At 32.7% G+C, this 19,818-nt stretch overlaps 1 protein-coding gene across 2 annotated transcripts in view; it reads right to left on the bottom strand.

The window, feature by feature from the left end:
• LRRN3 (leucine rich repeat neuronal 3) overlaps positions 1-19,579 on the bottom strand; it is a 56,557-nt gene extending 36,978 nt beyond the window's left edge. For both annotated transcript variants that reach the window (XM_023504796.2, XM_003771514.4), the window contains exon 1: positions 19,118-19,579. The gene's annotated coding sequence lies outside the window, so the exon portion shown is untranslated. The remainder of the gene's footprint in view (positions 1-19,117) is intronic.
• Between the last annotated feature and the right edge of the window lie 239 nt (positions 19,580-19,818).

The raw sequence follows: 19,818 nt of genomic DNA, 5'->3' as shown, positions 1-19,818 counted from the left end.
CATGAAGTATTTAAAGTTCCATCTTATTTATTAGATTCCTTTTTTCCTATGTTATAAAAGCTTTATCACTTCTGTATCTGCAGCTAAAAGGCAAAACAAGCCATTAACTAGAGAATGGGAATACTAAAATGTGTACATTATTTTTCATTTTTTTCATGATGATATCTTACCAAATTTACACACACACACACACACACACACACACACACATTTCCATTTAAGAAAAAAAAATCTGAGAGAAAATATTGACAATATGTTTCAAGGAGTTACAATTAGTGACTAAATTTGTGACAGACAAAATAACATCAAGCAAACTTATAAGCCATTAGGTGAAAACAGTGTCCCCCAAAATAGTCAGTGACTATAGTAATCTAGTATTTGACAAACCCAAAGACCCCAGCTTTTGGGATAAGAAGTCACTATTTGAAAAAAACTGCTGGGAAGATTGAAAAATAAGTATGGCCAAAACTAGGCATTAACCCATACCCAACACCCTATGCTAAAAAAAAAAAGTCGAAATGGGTTAATGATTTAGATATAAAGAGTGATATAAGAAAATTAGAAAAATAAAGAATAGTTTACTTTTCAGATGTGTGGAGAAGGAAGGAATTTGTGATTAAAGAAGAACTGGAGTACATTATTAAATACAAAATAGATAATTTTGATTATATTAAGTTAAAAATTTTTTGTACAAACAAAACCAATGCAGACAAGATTAGAAGGGAAGCAATAAACTGAAAAAACAAGATTTATACATTCAAGGGTTCTGATAAAGGCTTCATTTCTAAAATATATAGAGAATTGACTCAAATTTATAAGAATTCAAGTCATTCTCCAATTGATAAATAATAAATAGAAAATTCTCAGATCAGGAAATTGAAACCATTTCTAATCAAATGAAAAAGTGCTCTAAATCACTATTGATCAGAGAAATGCAAATTAAGACAATTCTGAGGTACCACTACATACCTCACAAATTGGCTAAAATGATAGGAAAAGATAATAATTAATATTGGTGGGAAGGTGAGAAAACTGGGACACTTATCTGTTGTTGGTGGAGTTGTGAACCATGCAACCATTCTGGAGAGCAATTTGGAACTATGCCCAAAGGGCTATCAAATTGTGCATACCCTTTGATTTATCAGTGTTTCTACTGGGCCTGTATCCCAAAGAAATCTTAAAGGAGGGAAAGGAACCTACCTGTGCAAAAATGTTTGTGGCAGCCCTCTTTGTAGTAGCATTGAAATTGAAATCAATGAAATTGAGTAGATGCCTCTCAGCTAGAGAATTGCTGAATAAATTATGGTATACAAATGTTCATTGTTCTATAAGAAATGATCAGCAGGATGATGTCAGAGTGTTCTGGAGAGACTTACATAAGCTAATGCTAAATGAAGTGAGCAGAACAAGAAACCATTATACACAGCAACAATACGATTATATGATGATCAATTCTGATGGACATGGCTTTTTTCATCAATGAGATGATTCAGGCCCGTTCTAATGGTATTGTGATGAAGAGAGCCATCTGCAGAAAGTGGAATATGGGAATTGAGTGTATATCACAATATAGCATTTTCACTCTTTTTGTTGTTCGCTTGCATTTTGTTTTTTTATTTTTTTTCCCTTTTTGATCTGATTTTTCTTGTACAACATGATAATTGTAAAAAATATATATAGAAAAATTGCATAAGTTTAACTTATATTGGATTACTTGCAAGCTAGGAAGGAGTGAGGGGAAGAAAGAAAAAAAAAATTGGAACACAAGATTTTGCAAGAATGAATGTTGAAAATTATACATGCGTATGTTTTGAAAATAAAAAGCTTTAATAAAAATAAATAAATATGGTGTCCCCAAAGTCTTAATGCAATTTTACTCTTAGTTATTAAAACTAAAAACCTCATTAAGACTTTTGAACAAAATTATGGGCATATGAGGGTGGAGCATAACACTCTATGAAAATGATTGCTAAGTTGTTCATTAACTTTTTCTTTGCAATTTTCTTCATGTGTAAAAGCAGATTAAAAGTATCTATTTTGCAGAATTTTAGGAATAAATGAAATATATATAAAGATCTTTTCAAATTTGAAAATTCTTTATAAATGTTAGCTATCATTATTCTTCTTATTATGGTTGTTTTTTGTTGTTATTGTTTTTATTCTAGTTAAAAGAGTCCTGAGATGTTTTAAAGAATTAACACATTGCAGGGGGCAGTTAGGTGGCACAGTGGATAGAACACCAGCTCTAACATCAGGAGGACCTGAGTTCAAATCTGGTCTCAGACACTTAATGTCTCCTAGCTATGTGACCCTGGGCAAGTCATTTAACACCAATTATCTTGGCAAAAGAAAAAAAAAAAAAAGAATAACACATTGCTTTTTAAAATATCATTTGCATCAAAGACGTTTATGTTACCTTTGAAATTGAATCTTTGATTTATAAAATTTCTTCAAACATGGAAATAGAGGTCATTCACTTTTCTGAAAAATATGATTCAATGGTTTAAATATTGGATTTGCATTTAAAGGTAAAGTGTTCCCTTTTCCTCTTTGCTAATATCTACTCTAAAATGGGGGACCTATGCAATAGGAGGGAAGATGACAAATATTTGTCCATTCACAGACCACAGGTGTTACTGTAGCCTTCGTATTGTGTTTAAAGAAAGATTCCTTGAGATTAAACTAATATGAGAGGTCATGAATTGTGAAGGATCACTTGGGATCCTAGTATTAGCTTTTCTACTAAGCAGGAAAATTTGGGATATGTCACTTTTTATAAATGAGATAATACATATAAATGCTTTGCATACTATTAATGTATCTTTTAAATACCATAATTCTTCCAACACCAGATTTTCCAGTTGTAAATATCAGATTACTAAAAATAAAGTTGTTATAGGATGCTTATATGTTTTATTATTATTCTTAGTGAATGTGTATAGATTTTTTTGTCTTTCTTATTCCATATTATAGTATTTGTTTCCTTTCTCTCCCATTTATCCTATCTCCCTGTGTTCACTTGTTTCTTTCCACACATCATTCTTTTTCTTTCTGTTCTCTTTTCTAAGAATCTATTCCTCTCTGTGATACTCTAAGGTCGGGGTCCAGAAATTACTTTCCAGTTTGTATTGGGGAGGAGAAATAAGAAAAGTTAGGAAAAGGGTACTAATGCATTGATTCTTTTTACAAACACAATTTTTTATCAATGTATTTGCTTGATAATGTGAATATTTGTTTATATGAGTAGTATCATTAAATGTAACAATGCTTTATAGACTTGAAAATTACCATATTTCATTTTTTTGTCTACTCCATGGGGAGGAAAGGCACAATTTTTCAAGAACTAAGATAGTTACCAAACTGCTTTGAATGTTAGTATACTGGTGATAAAAGGCTAGGATGTAGAATAAAGGAATAAGAGAGAAGGCAATGTATAAATTTTTTTCTTTGGGAAATTGAAAATCTGGGGCTATCTATTAGTATTAATAATCATTGTAATTGTCTAAGGTGGCAATGCACTATTATATGCGATGACAATGAAATATATTTGTGTTTTAAAGGAAGAATAAAGTTTTAGGGGCTGTGTGTGTGTGTGTGTGTGTGTGTAATAAATTCCCAATGAAAAAAATTCCCCTTACCAATGAAGATCAGCACCTGCTTTGAAATTTAGTTTTAGAGAAATTGAGGGTGGGAGAATCTTGGGAGGGGAAGGAGTCTGAGAGATTAAATATCTTGTCCATTTACATAGTCTATACATGTCAGATGTAGGGCACAAAACCGAATCTTTTGGACTCAGAGACTGTTTATTAATCATAATGAATTCATAAAAGTTTTGAATTTTCTAAACTATACATTCTCATAAGATTAGAGAACAAAATAAAGTGGAAAATGCAATTTATGTTTTTAATAAAATCTAAGAAAATTTTGGTTAATGTGATGACTTGGCAAATTATTTAAACTTTAGTTATCTTAGGGATTCTCTAAATATCCCCTCACACAAAAACAAACAAAACCCCACAAAAACTCCACAAAAACAAGCTAATAAAAATCAGTTAATATTATCAATGAACTTTTCAGGAGAAGTAGAATATGTGATGCCATATTAAAAAAAGTCATCAACTCGGAATCACTATATACAACTTTCTTAAGCTTTTCCCTTTGTCATTGTGCATTAAAATAGGAAAAACGCTAATAACATGAATTTTTAGCAGATTGTATTCACAATTAGATTTATAAACTAAATAGTAAAATGAATTTCACTGTTTAACACCTATGTGAGATGAATTAGTTTAGCTTTTTTGGTTAAATGCCCTAAGGATTATTTTTGGCCCAAGACTGAATTGTCTCATATTTGTATTAATCTAGAATCATAAAAATTGCTTATTTAGCAGTTTGGAGAGGTTAGTAGTGATATTGCATTTGTGTTTATGCTTTGAAAAAGTAATTGAAACCTGCTATTTCTAAATCTGCTTTTTTTTCAGTTTTAATATTTTACTTTTTTTTATGCATTTTTTAGTTTGTAAGCTTTAGCAAAAGTCACCTTCAAGCACACACACAAAAAAACCCCCACTGATCCCAAGTATTTAACATGCATGATGCCTAACAGCAACACAAACATATTACTTTAAATAAACTGCCAATTTATAAAGCTACACCTTGATATGTGACTGGATGATAACATTTGGCAGGGGCCCAGGAAGTTGAGCCCTTGCCAAATCACAGCAGTCAGGGAGTTATGTAAATGAGAGCCCTTCATAGAAAATAGCCTGCCTTTATTCCCAATCACTTGAATTTAGAAACTGTCATCTGTTCTTAATTGTTAGGATGGTACTTAGACAAAAAAAGTAGTCTGGCAGGTGGGCTATATCATCTAAATCTGCATAGACTGGTCTGACCTGTAGTAAATGGATTATAAGAATAATTTTAAATGTCTTTTCTAGCCATGAAAAAAGCATATATTTGCATTTGTAACATCTTGATTCATTGAATTACTTGGAAATGAGCATATTTGGGGTCATAGGACTTAAAGGTTAAAGGGAACTTAGAGATAATTTTGTCTAACTTTCTCCTCATTTTATAGATGAGAAAACAGGTCCAGAGATGATTAATGACTAGTCCCAGTAGTAAATTGAACATATTAAAATAAACTTTTTCCATACTTAGACTTCAGTTAAATTCCTCATTCTTCATCAGCTATGGTTTACGAATGGTTTTCTCATGGATTCCTTTATAAGAAAAAATGTTTATTAATTCATAGGCTCACAGATCTAGGACTGGTAGAGACTCCTCAAGCCATATTTTCCAACCACTTCATTTTACAAATGAAGAAACTGAAGCAGAGGAAAATTAAATGACTTGCCCAGTGTCACACAGATAGTATGCTAGTATCAGTGCTCTTGCAATTCCTTGAAGTCACAGATGTGTGAGACATAAGCATTATGTCTATGTCTAAGAAAAATCCTCTTAGGATAAGATAGCACACAGAGACTCTAGAGTTACCAACCCAAATATGAGTAGAATGCTGGAAGGAAAAACAACAACAATAATGATTGTGTATTTTTATGATAATTGTTAAATGTACTCCAGATATCAGTGAGAACACATTGATAAAAACCTCATCTTATTCTTAAAGCATTTAGAATTGATCCTCATTAATTCCTCTTATCTGGATTGACTCAAATCAGGCTCCTTCCACACAATGAAATGAAAAAGGGTTAACTAGTAGTAGTATATATCTCCTTAAAATGGACACTTGATTGCCAGATAGATTCACATAAACAAGAAAAGTTAGTAATTTGAATTTCCAAACTGATATGCATCATGAAATTTATGCAAGGTAAATAATTCACTGACTTGAACAATTACCAAAGAATGAAACAATTAGAGGAAGAGTAAAAAAAAAAAAAAAAAAAACACCAAAAAACAATGTTTTTGTTAATGTTAATGTAATGTTAAATATGGCATTGATAATCACATGCAGTTATAAATGCTGAAACATCATTAGTAAAATGTTTGGGGTTAATAATAAATTTAATACCTTTTTACAAGTTGTAGTCAATTACATCTACCAAGTGATGGGATAAGTTGATGCTATATATTACGTGTGACAATACTTTAGACTAATGACAACTGCTTCCACGTATATACTATATTTCTCTTTCCATGGACATGAATGAATGAAAATGTATTTATTAAGTATATATTAAGGACAAGACACGACACTAACAGCTGAAAATAGCAGTACAAAAGATAAAAAATCTTTGACCTCAAGATATTTGCATTCTAATAGGGAGAGATTGCACATATTAAGGAATGATAGGTATGGAAATGTGTTTTTGATTTCCTAGAGAATCTATGATGTGAGGGTATTGAGTTCACAATCTTTCCAGAAGCAATAATAATATGGATTTAAGTACATTTCATTTTTCTACCCCCTCTTTCCAACTCAATAAACTCTAGTGGCCCCCTGGTACCTCTAAGATCAATTGTAAATACCTTTTCAGGTTAAATGCTTTGTATCCTGACCCTTTCCTACTTTCTTACACATTCACCCCCTTACTCACTCTACAAAGCCTTCCTGCTATTCCTCACACATGGTGCTTCATCATGGCCTATGTGTAAATTTCAGGGGTTTTGCAGTGACTGTCCCTCCCTCCCCTCTTATCCTTAAATCACCTCTTCCTCACCCCCACTTCCTGGAATCTTTGTTTTTTCCCCCCAAGACTCAACTTAATTACCATTTCTTCTTGTAAGCCTTTCCTTGTATTTTGCTTACTTTCTGAACTGATTAGTCAATATATATATTAAGTAAAGAAAAAATTTAGCAAAAAAAAAAAGCTTTTATTTAGATTTATTTCCTACTCTAAGTGATGAAAGTGAGGGATAATTAAATGTAGACAGTTTTTTTTTTTCTAATATACTCACAGTGTAGCATAACTGCTTGTTAAATGGAACAACTGTCACTTGAGTAAACAAGGGAAACATTGGCATTTAGTGACTTTTTGATAGTCTTCAGAATGAAGATACTTGAATCTCCCTTAAATAAAGAATTGCATTTCTACAACTAGAAAGTGTGTGTATGAGAGAGTGAGAGTGTGTGTGCCTGTTTGTGTTTGAATGCCTTTTCAGAAGTCAGGGAAAGAGATGACTTAAAGATCAGAGCTTCTTAAACTTTTTCCACTCAAGACCCTTTTCTCCTGAGAAATCTTTTTTTTTTTTTTTTTTTTTTTTTGTGATCCCATGATCTCATCTCAAATCTGCTGTTTCTGGCAGCAAAGGTGCAAGTGCAGTTCAAAGTACAGAGAACTTTGTTCAGAACCAAGACCTCAATGAAGTCATCCAATACAACACGGGCAAGAACTACAGGAAACACCTTGGATTCATTTATGTGTTTGATTTTGAATTGATTTTTGGTCCTTGAGTTCTGAAACCTTTTAATATTGCCATATTTTTGTGACCCTCTCAATACAACTCACACAGTTTAAGAAGCTTTTGTCTATAGTCATGTAGAAATTTTTTTTTCTATATTTACTTTAGGTCATTCTTAATACTACGGATTTAGACAGTAAGATATAGTGGATAGAATGATGACTTTGGGTTCAATAACCTGGGTTCAAATCTTGCCTTTGAAACTTAAGAGGTGTATGTATTACTATCACCTAACTTTTCTGAAATCTGGAAGTTAAGTAACTTGCTCAGAGCCATGCAGCTGTTAATTTAGACTAGAAGGCCTCCTCAGTCTCCTTGCAACTGAAATCTATGATCCTAGGACTTAATAAAAGCCATAAATTATGTGTTTTTTTGTTGGCATTTTAAAATAATAAATAATTTCTCCAGTGCATATATTCTCTCCATAGAGATAAATCACAATCTCTCAATGGCTTTACCACTGTGTTGCCTACTTCATTTTCTGGTTATGCATTTCCTAAATAATGAATGTTATACCACATTACATTCAAATTGCTATTGGTCAAGTGCTTTGCTAAGGCTCATTATAAATTTTTTCCATTGTCCTTGGAATTTTTGTAACTTTAATTTGAGATTATGGTTTTCCATTGGATGTGTTCATTCCATTTCAAATGATTTATTATAGTAACCCTATCTTGAACATTAACATTTTCTTGGTATTACATAGAACTGTGGTACTCCATGATCAAGGTTTCTTCATCTTGGGTCTCCAATCTTATGTGAATGTTGTTGCTGTTGTTTTGTTGTTTTTAGTATTTCACAATGATTTCAATATAAAGAACTTCATTTGAAATTCTATGTATTTTATTTGATTTTATTTTTTAAAAACATGATTCTGAGATGAGGTAGATAGGCTTCCAGCAGGCTGCCTAAGGGGACCATGACATACAAAATGTCAAGAATTCCAGTTCCAGTCATTTCAATGTTTACATAAAAGTTGTTAAGCAGTTACAAATCTCTTTACAATTCTAAATTTAAAATCTTGTTTTGGGGCTAAAGGATACATTTGTCACAACTTTAATTCTAACAGGAGAGAAGAAACTAACTCAAGGTACAAATTCTAGCATTTATTTTTTCTTCTAAAATGTCTATTATTTTGGGAGATTGTGAAAATGGTGATCTATTATACTCATTAAATAATTGTACTTTAATTCATTAACTTGGTTAATGAGGTATATAGTGTGCTACTGCTACCCAAGAATATCAGTAAATTTCCATGATACAAGATCCTGTGAAAAGCTTCTACATTAGAGGAATGCAGAGATTATTGGAAACCTATTGACACATAGGAAAAATATAGAAGAAGCCTAGCTTCTTCCTTTCACACCTCAAAGAAAGAAATATTTAAGTAAATTTTTATATTGCTGATTAGAGTAATCTAATTCTGGTGATGGACATTTTTAAATATAATAGAATGTTTAGCTAGATGGTTTAATTAAATCCAGCCCTTGTTTTTATATATACTATTAAGGGATGTTTATGGTAAAAGAAAACAGAAACCTATAGATGTCAGTCTTTTCTCTGTGTGCTAGAAAGAGATACACTTCTTAACTTCTGAGATGCATTTTTGAATTTAAAATAGATCTTTTCTATCTGTATCATGTGATCTATATATGTTCAAAGATTATTGGAATATTTAAATAAGGGCGAGATCCATTAATAATTAACATGCATTCTTGCATTGGCAGTTACATCACTTTTCTATAGTTTTATTAATTATATTGTATAATTTAAATTATATATAATGACAATATATAAGGTAGTCTATGTAAATTTCTTATAACTGCTGAGCAACTCAAAATTTCATTTTGTAGATATTAACCAGTGTAATCAAAATTAGTGAAACACATGGTCATAGCATCAGTATATTGTATGTGTTATATTTTAGGGATAAAAAAGGAAAATAACACAGAATCATCACAAAATTTGTTATTAGTGAACTAGTTATCTAATTCTTGAAACAGCAAAATATCAAATGAAATTTGAAAATACACATTTGTATAGCTTTTAAAATATTGTATACTAGTTTTTTAATCACTGAATTAAATCTATATTTTATTTTAAAAATATTAATTATTTGAAATAAAGAAAGATTATTTAAACATGAAAAGGAAACTTATGTGGGTATATGAACCCCAAGCTACTGTCCATTTATTTTCCATTAGAAAAGTGTCCCAGTGATTTTTTTTACTCTAATTCCTCATTCAGAGTTTTCTCATGTAGTACCGCTCTATTGATGGCCTTTTAAGGGCATTGCTAACCTAAAAACCCTCAAATTCAACAAACAGCTAGTGTGGAAAACTGTTGTTTATTTAAACCCCTGGCTTAGAGAACTGAGAAGTCTAGGATACCCCATTAAAAAAAAAATCACTGAAAATTAAAAAAAAAAAAGACCTCTTGCAATTTGTAAAATAAAGGGATTAGACTAGATGATTCCTGAGTCCCCTTCTATTTCTAACATTCTTTGATCTTTGGAGGTACCTTTCTCTTCTAAAATTCTGTGATTATGTGACTAGTTACAAAATCCTCACTCTCTATTTCTTAGTTTTGCCCTAGGTGTGTAAATGATATTATCTGGATGTTAATTGTAATGTAATGTGAGTGAGTACTTCAAAGCAAGGAATGAAAAACCTTTTAATTACAGTAATAACAGGTGGAATCTTTATATTTACATTTCATTACATTACTGAAATTTTACACCTGATCCCAAGCTTGAAAGATGAGTTATATTCCTCATGAATTCTGTTTTCAAAGCCAGAAGCTCATTAACATTGAGGAGACTTAGTGTTCTTCATTTAGGATTTAAGATCCTAGTAACAGTAGGATGAAACACTGTCAGAAATTTCCTCCTGTTTAAAAGAAAAGGCATGACTAGAGAAGGGTATACCCAAAGTGACAGAGATTATTATGGAGAATGAAAATGGAGACCTATGAGTTAAACTATATATATTATGCCTTTATATCAGTGATTGCACTGCATGACCTCAAGCAAAGCAGCATGTTGAATTCATCTTTTCTTGATGGAAAATGGTGAAAGGAAGAGCATATAAGCTGCCAGTTCAAAGGGCCACTTGTGAGGCACTGTAAAAACTGTTTTGTCAGTTAATCAAGTGGAGGATAATACTAGGGTTTCTTTCAGATTTTGCTTTCTATAGAACTAAGTTAGAAGGATAGGAGTAGAGGAAATACACTAGAATTCATTGCCTTTATCTCAAAAAAGCAAGAAAAGAAAGTCTAAATTAAAAATTCCATTACATTGTAAACTGAATAATATATGTGTATTATTACCTTTATATGAATAGAAGGATTGTCCCACATGACATTTAAATGATCATTGGGTTCATTCAGTTATTTCATTCATTCCTTATGGGGATATGGGGAGAGAAAAAGGAGATGGATCAGTGTCTGCTTCATCACTTCTTCTGTCAAGTAATTGATGAATATGGATGTAGTGACTATATGTTCTCTGTTTATATTAAATTGGCTATGGATGCCAAATGATTTTTTCCAACAGAAGCAAAATTTGACACCAATCATAGCATGAAAAAAAAATAGGAATTTCTTTGAATTAAGAAATTGTCACATTTTATGCTTACTCATTAAAGTAAAACAGTTGACTAACAAAACACTGTGTTATCAAACACAGCACTGTTTTAAAAAAGGGTGGGGTGGAAGGCTGTATCACTTCATGACATTTTTATGTGCAGTTAAAATATGAGACATGTTTGATATAAAAATGTGTGGGTGACAAGTTACTGAAATAGTGAGGAATATAAACTGTATGTTTGGTAGGTGAATCAGTTCAGTCATTCACAAAACAAATTTTCTTGTCAGATGAGTGTAATTTAGTCTTACATAACAGTATAGTACTTTGTGTGCAGAGGTCTTTCATTCAAGGCCTGCTAGGAATAGAACTCAGAACACCAAATTATGTTTAGTATTAGATTTGATTCTCTCTTCCTATGTCTAACATTTTGCCTTTTCTTTGACTACACTTTCTATTATGTTGCAGAATTGCAAGCTAGACTAAATACCATTTTAACTCTTTTCCTGTTCTTGGTACCTGAGGCAAGTGTAAAATCATTAACCCCTTTGCCCTTTCAGAAATCAAAATATCATTTCTCTGGGTGTGCATTGAATGCACACCCTATAACTATTTAAATTCCTATAAAGATAAAAGTTGATGGGTTCAGTGTTCTAAAAATAAAGAATACCTCTGTCTAAGATTTGCTGTTTTTATATGACTTTTGCAGCCATTGAGGAAACTGAGTTTGGATTAGCCATGATTGTAATTTATATACTTCCAACATTATTAACAAATTATGTTAAATTCAATTTTCCTAGGATTTAAAATTAAAGAGATCACCCTTTGAAGTCAATGATGAAGCAAGAAATTCAGAATAAATTAATACCAATGTGAATCATAAAGATGAATGAATCTACTACCTAGTTATTTCTTCCATTTAATTTGTAATATTTTAATGTTCTCTGAAAAGCAAGTTTCAGATGATATGAAAGTTTAATTTCAAACTTGTTGACCTGACAAATATAACTTGTTTACATGTACAAAAACTGCATAAAATTAAATGTTATCCCAGTAGAAGTTAAAGAGAAAAAAAGTTGTCACCAATTTTGCAAAAAAAAAAAAAAAAAATCAAGAATAAAAGAGGCCAAACAAAACACAAAAACTACATCATCAATCTATAGTCATAATCTAGGCTGTTTAGAAGTATCCTGACACAGGGGATAGATAGCAAGCTAGCCTTTGAACCAGAAAGATCTTGCTTCAATCTTATATCTGAAACACAATGATTTTGTGGGCTTTAACAAGGCACTTAATCTCTCAGTGATGTAGGCTTGTGTTATCAAACTCAAATAGAAACAAGACCAGTGATAAGGATAAAGATCTCTGTGATCCAAAATGTACATTTTAAAATGTAATATCTATGTTTTATTGTGATTTAATTTATTTTGTTAGATATTTCTCAAGAAAGTTTCAGACTTCATTCAGATGTCCTCAGACTGTGTTTCTGATGTTTCTATTCTAGGTATCTCTTTAAGACTCTATCAAATTATGTAGGCAGAAAGAGTTTCCTGTCCCTGGAATTCCCTATACCAATGAAATCACCAGTTCAATACCTATCCTAATCTATGTACCAAAAGGAGAAACAAGTAAAAAGTATTACACCCTTTGGGAATTTATGAATTTTCAGAAAACTGAAGGAACTTCCTAAAAGATCATTGATAAATTTATCACTTGTTAATAAACTAATGTGAATATAATTAGTGAACTTGATTTCTGATGAAGTCATCTTCCACTTTATATGTCTGTCATCTATGTCTTTTCTTCATCTACAGACCTCAAGTATTCAATTATCCAGAAGATAATTTTGCAAATGTTCAGATACGTGTTTTTTTTTGCTTAATAGCACAAGTCTATAATGTAGCCAGCCAGCATTTTTAGAACCTGTTGGATATTCTTATGTAATGTTGTAAAAATTATAATCCTTTTATTGCACTAACACTAACACATTGTAGGTACTTAAAATGCTTGTTCACTTGATGGATTTATTCCCTATTTCACGCCCTCAGTGTCCTCTTTCTGAACTTAAGAGTTGGTCATCCAAAGACAGTTTAAAAATTAAAACAAGTGTTTTCATTTTAGAACATATTTTAGTGATTTCCTTTTATTTTTCCATAATATAATAATATATAATAATAATAATTCCATAATATAATAATTTCCATAATATATAAATTTCCATAATATATTGGCATAACAAAATCCTTTCCCCCCCCTTCAATGAATCTTGGAATAAAATTAATTTTGAAGTGATTTTGCTCATACTGTTTTAGCCTCTCTTCCTGCCTTAACATATGTATTTTTTATAATTATGTAGATGCCATGATGCCACTTGTTTGGTGCCTCTGGAAACTGTGTGTGTGTGTGTGTGTGTGTGTGTGTGTGTGTATGTGTATGTGTGTGAATTTCTTGTCAATTTGTTGAGCTTGGGGTCTAAACAATGGAGAAGTTTTTTACTCTCTGTTTTATAAAATTATTCTAATTTACATCTGATCTGACTAGTAAGTGCCAGAAATCAACATCAAATAACAACGACAAAAACAAAAGGTCAAATAGCCAAATATAGTCCTATTAATTATCCCCTCCCATTAAGAATAGTCATAAGGTGAATTGATTGTTTTCAAAGGACTTTTTTCATATGGGATTATAGAACACTATCTAGAAGAGATTTTAGAAACCACCTAAGCCAATGAGACTCAGAGAGATTAAGGGATTTCTAGTACATGGAACATATAGTACATGGAACAGCAACTGTTATCGGAAGCTATCATCATTAATTGTTCAATTAGGTCCACTCCACATGACCCCATGCATAGTGTCCCTGGGGTTTTCTTGGCAATCATCCTGAGTTGTTTTTGCCATTTCCTTCTCCAGTGTCCCCATTTTACAAATGAGGAACTGAGGCAATTAGGATTAAATGAACTGCTCAGGACTACACAGCGCTACACATCTGAGGTGAAATTTGAATTCAAATCTTTCTGACTACAGAACCAGTGCTCACATTACTTTGCTTCTTAATTACCAACAAAACTTTAAGAAAATTTTGACTTATTTCCTCTGACTTGTGTTTCATTGATCATTTGTGCCTATTAAATTCTCTTTTAAAACATAATTTCTTTTTAGTACAGACATGATTTTTTTGGAGTAATACACTCTTCATGAATAAATCTCCTTTACCAATGAAGAGGGGAATAGTTTAAAGATTTGCCTGGGACATTGATAGGTTAAATGACTACTAGTATACAAGCAGGCTGTGTCAAACCTAGGTGATTCTGAGGACAGATTTCTGTTATTTTTTATGTAAGATTTCTTAATTCTAACAAATGCATTTATAACAATAATATTAACAAATAACATTTACACATTTATATTTGCTTTGAGGTTTGTAAAGTGCTTTCTGTATATTTTCTCATTCAACTTAAATTTGACTAAGGAAGTGAATAGAAGGTAATTTAATAAATTTTCAGTTTTCCCTATTTGTGTTCATTTTCAACTTCATGTGGCTTATTTATTTTTATTTTTGTGGATATATTATGAAATAAATTTGATCATGGCTATAATTGAGAAATGTTTTTTTAGACGGTCTTTCTTTCCTTCCAGATTATGTCAGACCAGGTGGAGATTTTAGAAATACATTTTTAAAAAATTCACAAAGAGATGGAAAGTCATAAGAAAAGTGTTAGCACTCAACTTACACAAAATCCCTATGTTACAATAGGTTTTTATTGCCTTATTCATGAAGGTTAAATTATATGCAATTGAGTATTGATATTGACTTATTTATAGAAGTATTGTGTGGCCTTTAACAAGTAGACTTCTGTGAAATTACACAGAAAAGTATAGAAGAAAGTAATGAGAGTATTACTACTCCTGAAAACAGAGCTCAAATCTAAAAATGGTAGACCAACAGCTTCTTATTTAAATAGCTATGATTCACTGACTTACAAATAGCAAAACTCTAATTTTCTGAAAGTATTAATAAAAATAGCTAGCATGTATATAGCATTTTCAGGTTTGTAAAATTGTTGACATACTTCATTTCAAAGTAAAAGAATATAGCTAAATAACTGACACCACATTTAGGAAATATGTTGAGAGTCCAGGGAGGACTTTATATAACTCATGAAATGTGATAATTTGTTATTGAATTTATTCTCATTTATTGTGGTGCTTTATTCCGGTAGTAGAAGTTTCCTCCTATTTTGGAGAATCTTCAAAAACTTTAAAAATAACAGTAATTTTGTTTTAGTTTGACATTCAAAATTTTGGGGGGTAGGAGTATGTGATACTAGATAGAGCTTTAGACCCCCCGTGTCAGAAGACAAAGTGCTACAGCTAACTAGATTTGCAACTACAGATAAATCACAGACATTTTTGGGGTACCAGTGATCCATGTAAAATGAGAGGGGTGAACTTGAGAATTCTCAAGGTGGCATTCACTTTAAAGATTCAGAAATCTCATTAATCCATTTTTGGTTTTAATTTATTCACATTAAAGCTGTCCTGGGTGGATTTCAAAATGCCATAAGAAAAGCAACTCTTACCCTAATATTACAAGATGAATTATAATAATAGCAAGGTAGTGTTAACAAACTTTTCAATTATTCAGATTCAGTGTATGGTAGGGAACACTGTCTTCACAAAGACTTATGTTTAGTAATATTTCATCCTCTATCATAACTATGCTTTTAAAGACCTGTTAGATTTATTTGCTAATTCTGATTTCATAACATATTTCAATCCCTCACTATCTCTCCCTAAATTAAAATAATTTTAATCTTTCCTTTCAACTTTTCCCATATCCTTTTATACAATCTACTTTCTTATTATAAAGGTTATCTGTTGTGAAAATTTTGGCCAAAGGAATGACTCTTATTTAGCTGGTGACTTCCTAGGTCCATATCACTTTTTTTTTTTTTTAATTAAGAACTAACTAAAGCAGGTGTGTGTGTTGTGTGTGTGTGTGTGTGTGTGTGTGTGTGTGTGTGTGCCTGTGTTAAGATTATAGATGTTAAGAAGCTCTCTGAAAGACCTCTTTTTCATTACCATACAGTCAACTTTCCCCAAGTATTTTTTGCAGAACCACCATCATAAAAGTTTATGAAGAATTTTTACTGAAAGCATTCATGAGATGCATGTAATATATCCTCTGGTGTTTAATATCATGAAGTATGACTCAAGAGTGGTTGAACTATTAGAACCTGGTTTATGTAGCGCATTTTAAAATATTACTGAATGTATAATGTCTTTCCATATTGAGACACATTGTTTTAAGTTGGTTAATAGGGGTTTCCTTATCAAGGTAAGAAGAGAGGTATTCATTCTCCACTTAATCTTTCAGTTTCCATTAATGATATTACTTAAGTTTTTAACCAATACTATACTCTTTTTTTAGGATAATTTTTAGGATCTAATTTTCCCAATAACAATGTATTGAATTTTTGTTATTAGGACTTTTTGAATGAAATAAATGTTTTAAATAATCATCTTAATCAGCATTCATACAGCAGACAGATACCTGCTGGGCATCCCAAGTTTGGCCCTTTTGTTATATGTTCTCGGGTTGGCATGCAAAGCAGGTCCTAGAATTTATTAGGACACTAACCACATAGCCAAAATACCCACATTGTGTGTACTTGGCATTCTAACCAGGCTTGGAGCTTATGACATACCCTACCTCTGAAAGGTTAGTCTTTCGAAGAGTGCCATCACTGTAGACAATAATTTTTTTTTCCTATCATCATTACATTATTGGGGGAGAGTATGGAGAAGTCTTCAAATTTTGCTGCCTTTCTTATCATTTGACATTGGCACAGTCAGACAAAACACTCTGGCTCGCCAAGGCAAACAAAGCATGGGGATATCTGAAGTTATTTGAATTTTTCAGAATCTATTGGACATATCATTGTGGTACTTGGGGCGCATGGAATATGTATGGGAGTATTATTCAAAAATGAAAGAGCAGGATTTTTGCTATTCTTAAGTGCTATAGATTGCAATACTGAAGCAGGTTTGGAAAACAAAAACTGGCAAAATCCAGGGAATAAACATTTTTCCATGAAAAGTTTATTCAAAACTGTGCCCTGAAGCTGTCCACAATAATCTAGGATCAATACTGCAGTGCCACACAGTCTACAGGACTTTGGAAACAGAAGGTTGCAGGTTTACTCGAAGGGGGTTGGGTTTTTTTGAACCAAATATCAGAACCGTTCTGTGGCTAACGCAGTAGTTTTAATGAATAACAAAATAGCTGTGGAGTATATTTTCTTCCATATAATAAATCATGTTGTTTTTAAAACAGATTGCACGTAGCATTTGAAGCTGAGCAACTAAGCTTGCCAATATCAAGAGCTAATGCTTCAGCACCTTTCATTTTTCACTGTGAGCAGGAAACCTCTTCTTAAGCTCATTTATTTTCCAGAGGGAAAATCGAAGACAGTGGCATATTGTCAGAGCTGCTTTATTGTTGTCATTTACAAAGGTCACCTGAATTAATTGACTTCTTACCTCACCTACTGTAAAGTGACTCGATTTTTGACACATTTATGGGAAAGTGGCAGGCTTTGAGAGGAAATTATTCCTTAGGTTTTCCTTATGTTGCAAAGGAATACAAATTCTGAAATTGCAATTGTAAAAACAAACCATTTCTTTTCTATAAAGCATTTTCCTTTGGCTGCTAATGAATTGAATATAACCGAGTGGGTAAAAGGATGGAGGAATTGAAGAAGAGCTCCAGGAGGCCAAATTTCAATGTTTAGTTTATTGTTAATGTCTATAGAGGCTCCATTAAAGGAGTAGTAAGTGTTTCTAACAAGATCCTAAATTTGTCTTGTCTATTTGAAAACATGCATTAAATAGTTTGGTGCCCTTTGCAGGGTTTAAAAGTATCAATTAGCCAAGCACTGTATTACATGAATCATTCTTACAGGGCTGTTGACAGACTTGACTGAGCATGGTTTTGGTCTCAGGGGCATTGCTTCTGAAATGAGAGGGTAAATAGAAGACACAAAATAATGCTTATAGCTAGCTATCTCAGTTTTATGTATCCTTAGTAGTGATTTTTGAATACTCATTTCTTCCTTTTTGTCTAACATCCATCTTTTCCTCTCCCACACTATTCCAACACCCTCCCCCTTGGAAAAAAAAAATCGTGTTCTATTCATACACCTGGCCCTGAAAAAAAAAAAAAAAAAGGTTTATTGGTTTTGTTTCAAATAACTCCATTGGGATACAATCGAGCCTTCCAGCTTGGTTTGAGCCAGGGGAATATAATAACAGTTGGTTGGAACAGTCTTCTCAAATAGGAAATGTATCAGAGAGCCAACCTGCTGTGACCCTGTTAATTACCTAAGAAGATGAGAACTCTTCTGGTTCATGGGATCCTTTTTACCTAGGCTGTACAGTTTCAGCTGCATTAGCAATCAGACGTTCTCACTGTCCCTTCTGACTGGTGAGGGGATGTTATTAAAGGGAAGTCATTTACCACAATCCTTAAGATGTAGCCTGGCAGAAATTCAATAACTGATTGTGATATGCTCATTCAGCCTCTATGCTCAGTGGTTTGGGGTCCTGACATATAACAGCATTTGCCTTAATCCATCTATGGTGGTGGGGTTAGTGGGGGTTCCGCTCCGTTTTTGTTGTTGTTATTGTTGTTTTCCAGACATTGTCTGTGTAGTTTGCCTATCACATTAAGTACATGAAGGGGAAAAAAATTCCCTTTCTCCCCTTATCATCGCCTCTCCCTTTCTCCCTCTCATCTCCTTTGATAGGCTTTCAAGCTTGTATAATGCATATTGGAGAATTCCACAAGCACTGCTAGACATAAAAGGGGGTGTGGGAATGGAAGTGTTGAATTTTTTTTCCTCTAAAAGTAAAATTGGGGGTTAAAGCTTATTAAAATGCAGGCAAGAAGAAAATTCCAACAGGAGGTTTGAAGCACAAAACCAAGCACCAAAAGAATGATAAACAGCACACATACACACACAAATATACATATATATGATTATGTTTATATACTATAGATTTTTATTTTAAAAGCAAAGTGAAACAAAACAAAAAACTTACCCTGCAAATGCAATTTCCGGCAAGTAGATGACTTTTTGTGTCTCTGGACCGTTGATTCCTTAGTTCCTTAGGCGTGATGATGACAGAGTTGCATTCTTCCCTGGGTGTGAAAAGGTGCATATGTATATGTGTAGACAGAGCATAAACAAATAGACACTGCATGCACAGACATGCATATATGGTCCTATTCATATATCCTACAACATGAAGGAAAGCGGCAGCCTGCACGTGAGATCCCGGGTTTTTGCCAGCAGCTCGCTTTGCCTCTGTCAGAGCGGCGGATGCTTGCGATCCAGGAAAGAGAGATGTTGCTAGCTCCTTTTACTTCCCCTTGTTTCCATGGTGGTTAGTGGTGCATCGTTCACCCGATCAGTTGTCACACTGACATGGTGCTGCCTGCTCAGCGGTCATTAATAACTGAACACCCTCCACTCCCCAGAGAGGAGCCAATTGCTTCAGAGTGCCAAGATGTAGCACTCGCAGCTGCTCGAGTCTGGTTGGCTGCAGCAACCTGTCTGTTATATGACACTGCTGCTTAGGGCACAAATAAATGAAACTGGCTTACATATTTTTTTTTTGGATATCATCTGCCTTTTCCCCCTTTTTGCATGGGGGAGGGGGTTGGGGGGAGATTTCTTTTGGAAAAAAAAGTTATTAGTCATTGAGACACTGAATTCCAGTTCTGAAATAGGAAAATCATA

The sequence above is a fragment of the Sarcophilus harrisii genome, chromosome 5, assembly GCF_902635505.1.
Source record: "Sarcophilus harrisii chromosome 5, mSarHar1.11, whole genome shotgun sequence".
Classification (NCBI taxonomy): Eukaryota; Metazoa; Chordata; class Mammalia; order Dasyuromorphia; family Dasyuridae; genus Sarcophilus; species Sarcophilus harrisii.
The sequence above is the reverse complement of the archived record's forward strand: the minus strand, read 5'-3'. Positions and strand labels throughout refer to the sequence as shown.